Source organism: Bidens hawaiensis, unplaced genomic scaffold, assembly GCF_021521415.1.
Source record: "Bidens hawaiensis isolate Kalapana, Puna unplaced genomic scaffold, B.hawaiensis_p1.1 tig00010420_1, whole genome shotgun sequence".
Lineage (NCBI taxonomy): Eukaryota > Viridiplantae > Streptophyta > Magnoliopsida > Asterales > Asteraceae > Bidens > Bidens hawaiensis.
Genome location: NW_027491792.1, coordinates 135,785 through 143,487, shown reverse-complemented (window position 1 = coordinate 143,487; position 7,703 = coordinate 135,785).

Sequence of the window (7,703 nt, the reverse complement as noted above, 5' to 3'; positions counted from 1 at the left end):
TCAACACCGTACACTTGACCACTGACACATGGACATCCTCATGTCAACAGGTTAACTACATGGTTCTGACGACACACTTCATTGATGATGATTGGGTAATGCATAAACGGATAATAAATTTTAGACCCATTCATAATCGTAAAGGGGAAGATATTGGTCAAGAGTTATTGCAATGTATTCATGGTTGGGGTATTAAAAATGTTTATGACTGTTGACAATGCGTCAAGTAATGATAAGGCGATTGCTTATTTGTTGAGAAAATTGCCGAATTTGTATGATGAGGGGAGACATTTTCATATTAGGTGTTTGGAACACATACTAAACCTAATTGTTAAAGATGGTTTAACAGAAAAAATTTATCATGTTGAGTGTATACGAAAAGCAGTCAGGTATATTCTAAACTCAACACAAAGGATAACCAAGTTCAAAAAGTGCATAGAAGAGTCAAATGTTCAATCAAGTAGGTTTTTATGTGGAAATATGCCTACTAGTGGAATTCCACATATGAGATGTAGAAAACGGCGGTGGATTTAAGGGAGGTATTTTTCTGTTATGAAGTTTAAGATAATAGCTATAATCATGATTTAGAAAGACTACCTGAACATTCGGACTTTGGTGCTTGCGAAAAGTTGGTTGAATCTTTGAAAATGTTCAAGACTAAAACAGAAATTGCATCGGCCACATCAAAGCCACTGGCCCACATATTTGTTAGAGAAATCCTAGATGTTGACGAACATCTACGGATGTGGGATTGTGATCCAAGTTTTTCCACAATGGTTAGTTCAATGCATAAGAAATATGACAAGTATTGAGGGTCGTTTGACAAACTTAATGACTACATGTATTTTGCTATTATCTTGGATCCCACCCTGAAATTACGTTTTATTGGACATTGTTATGAAGATATGATAATCTCTAACAAATCAAAGGACGATAATTGGAGTGCGGACGACATTAAAAAGATGGTATCGGTGAAGAAGATTGAGCTTGTAAGTAGGTTAAATGAGCTATTTCAAACATACAAAGAAATACTTGAAAAGCTTTATCACAATTCAACAATCCAAGAAGCACGTAATGACGATGCCGTTGTATGTGATGATGGCAATGAATTCTTTATGAAGTTCCTAAATAAGGGTGGAAGTCAATCAGCTAGTAAGGACACTGAGTAACAAAGGTACTTGAACGAGCAAATAGTGGATTTTAGTATGGGATTTGACATACTTAAGTGGTGGTTTCCAAATGCAATTAGATTCTCAGTTGTATCTCGGATGGCTCGAGGTAAATTGATTTACCTTTTATCATTATTTGTTATATTATAGTTTATTAAGTTTGTATAATTCTTAGATATGTTGGCAATTTAAATTTCCACGGTCGCATCCGAATCGGCGTTTAGCACCGGCGGTCGTGTACTAGATGATTACAGAACAAGGTTGTCAACTAGCATTGTTGAAGCTTTGATTTGCACCCAAGATTGGGTGAGAAAGTCAAGAAAACCGATTGTGGATGACGTGGATGATATATTAAAGGATGACGATGTTGCCATACGTAATACTAGACTACTATTTTTTTATTGATTTCTTTATATCATAAGTTATATTGGTTTTATAACGGGGTATTAACTTTATTCTATTCTTGTTAATTCTATAGAGATTGAAGATGCGCTACGAAAGCAAAATGAAAAGAGGAAATGGATGGCACATGACAAGGCTTAAGCAAACTCAAGGAAATGGACCTTAGTGATCATATTTATTTTTTTGATCATATTTGACTTTTGATCACGTGGAGTTAAACTTGTTTTTTTATCATATTTGACCTCAGTGTCTTTTGGTATGAGCTATTTCCCGGTTTGGTAGGGTGATAGGTTTATGCTTGAAACATTTGAAACAAATTATGTGTTTTGGTATAAGCCTTTAGATTTTTATATGTTTGCTTGTTTTAATTTTTATGTGTTTGCTTGTGTGTTTATTCATGACATGAACGATGCATGCGGTGATTATATTTGTTTATTCAACAGTTGCTACAAGCATTCATTTATGATACCCGTGTCTTTAATGCTTGCGTAAACACATGTGTGTTCATCCAAACTTCTTCTTGTTTGAACACCTTCAGACAGATTACCTATCACGTTCTCCAAAGGGTGATTTTTGTGAATTTCAGTAGTCTGAACCGGACCGACTTCCAGATTGTTTTTTAAATTCGAAGAGAGTTCATCAATGGGTGATTGATGTTGAGAGTGAAATGGATTGTAGAATTCTTCCTCACTAGAGGCAGCTGGAGTATCAACGGCACTTGACGAGGAAGGTTGACTTTCATCGTATCGCGGACGTTGTACCATATTTTCCTCCTCGTCATACAGAATCTGTGAAGCAATTTTCTCATCAAAATCTGCAAAATCCAAGTAAGGCATATTAAAAGATTTGAACAGTTTATCATAGTCGAAAGCTTCAGCGGGTCCCATGCTAGGCTTTGGTGATTTGTAACTCGTAATGTCAGTGTTACATACCACCTCAACCTTGCTGTTCGATAAATTAAAGACTCTTCTGTTGGGTGTCCCAACAACATATCCGACTAAGATACCTTCGTCGGCTTTTTCACCAAATTTTGAGTTTGTCTTTAATATCGTACATGGGGACCCGAAAGGTTCAAGACCATTCAGGTTTGGCTTTCTACCATGCATGAGTTCATAACAAGTTTTATTTAATCTTTTAACAGTTAAAACACGATTAAGGATATAACAGGCTGTGGCAACAGCTTCAGCCCAGAACACCACGGGAAGTTTAGCATCTGCCAGCATGGTTCTGGCTCCTTCGATTAGCGTTCTATTCTTCCTCTCAGCTCCTTCGATTAACAGTTAAAACTCATTCAGGTTTGGCTTTCTACCATGCATGAGTTCATAACAAGTTTTATTTAATCTTTTAACAGTTAAAACACGATTAAGGATATAACAGGCTGTGGCAACAGCTTCAGCCCAGAACACCACGGGAAGTTTAGCATCTGCCAGCATGGTTCTGGCTCCTTCGATTAGCGTTCTATTCTTCCTCTCAGCTACCCCATTTTGTTGCGGAGTATACGGGGCGCTGTACTGATGTTCTATCCCTTTCTGTAAGCAGAACAACTCCATCTGATAGTTCTTGAACTCTGTATCATTATCACTCCTGATGTACTTAACCTTTCTCCCAACAATATTTTCAACCTTGGTAATCAAGTTAATTACCAACTAAACTGTCTCATCTTTTGCCTTCAGAAAGTATACCCAAGAGTATCGAGAGTAATCATCAGTTACAACCAAGCAGTATGACTTTCCACCTAGACTCTTTACACTCACGGGACCAAAGAGATCCATGTGAAGTAGGTCTAGGATACTAACAATTGAGTTAACCTTCTTGGAGTGATGAGGTTTTTTGTGTTGCTTTCCCTTCTTGCACGACAAGCATTGATCTTCAAAGTTAAAATTCTTCAAGGGAACGCCAAGCACCAGCCCATTCTTGACAATGTAATTCATTTTGCGAAGATGTATATGTCCCATTCTTCGATGCCATAACTCTGACTCAGACTCAGTTGCCTTTGACAGAAGACATGATTCTTCTGTTGTCGTCTCAGTTGACCTCATATCTATTACATACGTGTTCTTTTCTCTTGGAGCTCTCAATACCACCCATGCCTCTGGTATCTTGAAACCAGGATAAAGGACGATTGCCTCTTTTTTAGTAAAATGCACCGTGTATTCTTTGTCACAAATCTGAGATACACTCAGCAAGTTATGCTTCAGCTCTTCCACAAAATTCACCTTTTCTAACTTCATTCTTCCATTTGTCACTGTTCCTATACCACTGATTCTACCTCCACTTTCTCCAGCAAAACTAACCCTTCCTCCTTGAACAGGTTTCCAGTCACGTAACAAATTCTTGTTACCAGTCATGTGCCGGGAACAGCCACTATCCACAACCCACAGATTGTTTACAGCCCTGTTCGACTGTTCCTGCACAATTGAAGAAAAAGATTAAAATCTGGGGACCCAAGACCTACTGATCTTGGGTTGATTAAATCTGTTGACCGGCATCCAGTACTTTGGTTGCCCAAATTCAGTTTAAGGATGATTTCTGTAAGTTCAGAAAGGAAACCTTCTCGAGGATTGACTATGAGGCCATCCAAACCTTAGTGAATTAACTGAATTATAATTGTTGGTTTGGTAGTTAACTGGGGAAAGATGAGACCGATTTCTTTGAAATCTTGGATTAGTCCAATGTCTAAAATTTGGTGAGTTCGCATTCTTACCAGTATCATAATTAATATTCCTTTTATTCTTAGTTTTCGGAGGCCTCATACCTCTAAATTTTCTCTGGTTTAGAGGACAAATAGCAATAAGGTGTCCTACTTGATTGCATCTGAAACAACTTCTGTGTTCAACTTTCGTCTCAACAGTTGTTGCAGATGTTGAGGTTGCATTACTACCCGTTTGTCTAACATATGGTGGGACGAACGATTTTAGGGAAGAATTCTTTTCATCAGGCTTATATTCCTCCCCACATTTTAGTAACACTACCTCTTCTTTTATCTCACCCGATTCGGATGACTTGTCCGAATTTGATGAGACAGAGCTAGGGACAGAAATCTCAACCTTAGAAATTGACTTACTCGTTTCGCTCTTATTAACTTCAGGTTCTTTAGTCAAAATTTTGACTGGAACTGTCTGACTAATCTCAACATTAGCAGATTGCTGATTACTAGGATTATAAGTATAGTTATTGTTATACGGTGGTGGAACTTCAGAAAATCCAATTCCCCCTTTGTTAACTGGGGAACGTTGAACACTTATGATGTGATCAAGCATTTTTGAAGAATTTCTAAATTGTTCAATTTTTCTGTTTAGTTCCACCACTTTTACTTGGTAATTAGCTATCTGTTTCTCTTTTTCAGCAATTAGTTTGGTTTTTTCTTCTAACACTTCATAACTAAGATCAATTACTTGTATTTTATCAGCTAGACTGGCTTTAAGACTTCTGATATCCTTTTAACTAGCTTTTATTTTTACCGAGTAACTGTTTTCTCTAGTTTTAGTATAGTGATGATCTTCTTTTAACGTGTTAAATTGTGCGTCCAAACTAACAAACTGATCAGTTATTGTTTTCAATTGTTCAGACAGATTTTCACATTTTATACAATGAAGTTCAGAACTTACCTCGGAGAGCTGATCGTTCACTTCTGCCATATATGCTTGATTTTCTCCCGTCTCCCTCTCACTTCCTCCAGTTTCGATGTTTACCAAATTAGCCTGTTCGAACACTTCCTCAACTTGTATATTCCAGTTGTATCCACCATTCTGTCTAGATACCATAGCCCTATTCTCACTACCTCCCCCATTCTATTGAGCAGGCCTGTTCTGACTTCGTTCGACTCTCTCATTTGTACATTCCTTAGCAAAGTGACCATTCTGTAACATCGAACCTTTGACTTATCAAACCCTGGTCTTTCTCCAACGAACTTTCTACCCGTTTTCTTCATGAATCTCTTTACCCTTCTTACTATCATAGCCATCTACCACTGCAGGTCCATCTCTTCCAAATCATAAGCATCGATCTGATCATAGTCTTCATCCAAAGTTGCAGGGTCGACTATTTTACCTTTGATGTAGTTCTCATAAGATGCAATGAAGGATGCATATAGAGCAAACTGCTGTTCAGCTGATTTAACACTCATGGGCATCTGTGAGTAGTTGTAGCTTGGAACATTTGACGAGAAATTTCCAGTTGTGGCTTGAGGTTTTGAAGGATTACTACCTCCAGCTACGAAACACACGTCGCCATCCATATTGAGAATCACATGACCATCCTGAGTTGAGTTTGAGTTTGATTCTCCCTTTGAGTAGTAGGCAGAGGATTCTGATTTTGAACTTGGAGTGACTTTCGCACCATACATTCCCGGATCCTGAACCTGATCAGTTGGTGTCTCCTTCCTAACCATGTTAAGTTCAAAATTTCGTAACTTATTGACTGTTGTTTCCAAATCAATATTGGCAAAGTCTTTATCCTCTCTCATCAAAACCGTGTACATTTCCCACTTCGGTGGAAGATCATCAAGAAGTTTCTCTACTATCTCTTCTTCTTTGTATTCAATGGAGTAATTACTAAGTTCGGTCATCAGGTGATAATATCTTGTGATGATATCGTCAAGTGATTCATTTTTCAAATACTTGAATACAGAGAATTGGGTTTTTAGTAGCTTTGTCTTGGAAGCACGTATCCCCACATTACCTTCATATCTATTTTCTAGGGCTTCCCATAGCTCTCTAGCAGTTTTGTACTTCTTGAAGGTATGAAGAATCTCTTGTGGAAGAGCCATTGTTATTGCTGCATGAGCTTTACTCTCTGCCTCATACATTTTCTTTTCCTCCTCTTCCATCTTATTGTACTTCTTAATTCGGTCACGACCTTCAAACAAGGATGTTAGTGGAATGTATCCGTCTTGAATGCAAACCCACATCTTAGCATCTTGATATTTCACATACTGTTCAAACCGATCTTTCCATGCAACGAAATCGGTACCCTTAAGCATTTTTGGAGCTTTGGTTGCGGAACCGGCTTCAACCTCCATTTTTACCAGTTCTGTAATGTTTATTAATGTCATAGTTGAGAGAAACACGACTCGAAATACAAAGAAAGTTTTTTTTTATTTATAAACAGTGACCAGGTAGCGAAGTTATATTAACTTCGCTTGATCGTAACTTCGCTTGATCTTAACTTCGCTTGATCTTAACTTCGCTTATTCTCAACTTCGCTTGCACTATAACTTCGCTTAACCCTTATAAATTCGCTTAAACCCTACAAACGATGACGGCAACTTCGCCTGATGAACACAAGGTTTTTGCAGTTTTTAATTGGACGTATTGCGAGGTATGCGAAGGTGTAATGGGTTATATTTGATGGTGGGAGATGGGCAAGGCACAAAAACTAGGTATTTCAACGTAAACTCGTTCCGCGAATAGTCGAACGGAACGATCTTAACACCCGTGTGATAATCCCGAACCACACAATCACGAGCAAAAGCTCTGATACCAATTGTAGGTTCCCAGCCGGATCTACACAGGAGTATCTCGTAACACGAGGGTGCGGAATCCCTACGTAATACGATACGAGCGTAAGATATAAAATACGTTGAGACCATACACAAACACACGTTACAATACTAATAAACACGTTTGTATTGCAACACCTAAACACGTGATTTCAATTATCACAAATACACGTTCTTTAAAAACTCTTTGAAAACAAGCCGAAGTTGAGGTTTATATAACCTCGACAACTTCGCCTAACATACTAGGCGAAGTTGTCATACCTTCGCTTGACTACAAGTTCGCCTACATCCCAGGCGAACTTGTGTAAAACCATATTCAAACCCAAAACAAACAATCTAACACGATTACAGACACATACAAAATACAAGATACTGAACTACTGACACTATGCACCAACAAAACCTGCTAGGTTTCTACCGGGTTTAGACAAAATATAACTAATCGATTACAAAGATGGTTACCATAAACAAGTTCCGACAAATAATATATTTGGAATATAGTTAGTATATATATATAATAAGCTATATCGGGTACATAGGGTATATAATCGGGTAAATGGGTTTATGTTATCGGGTCAAGTAATCGGGTATATTAGAAATCCCAAACCCGTCCCAAACCCGCGAAAAAAATT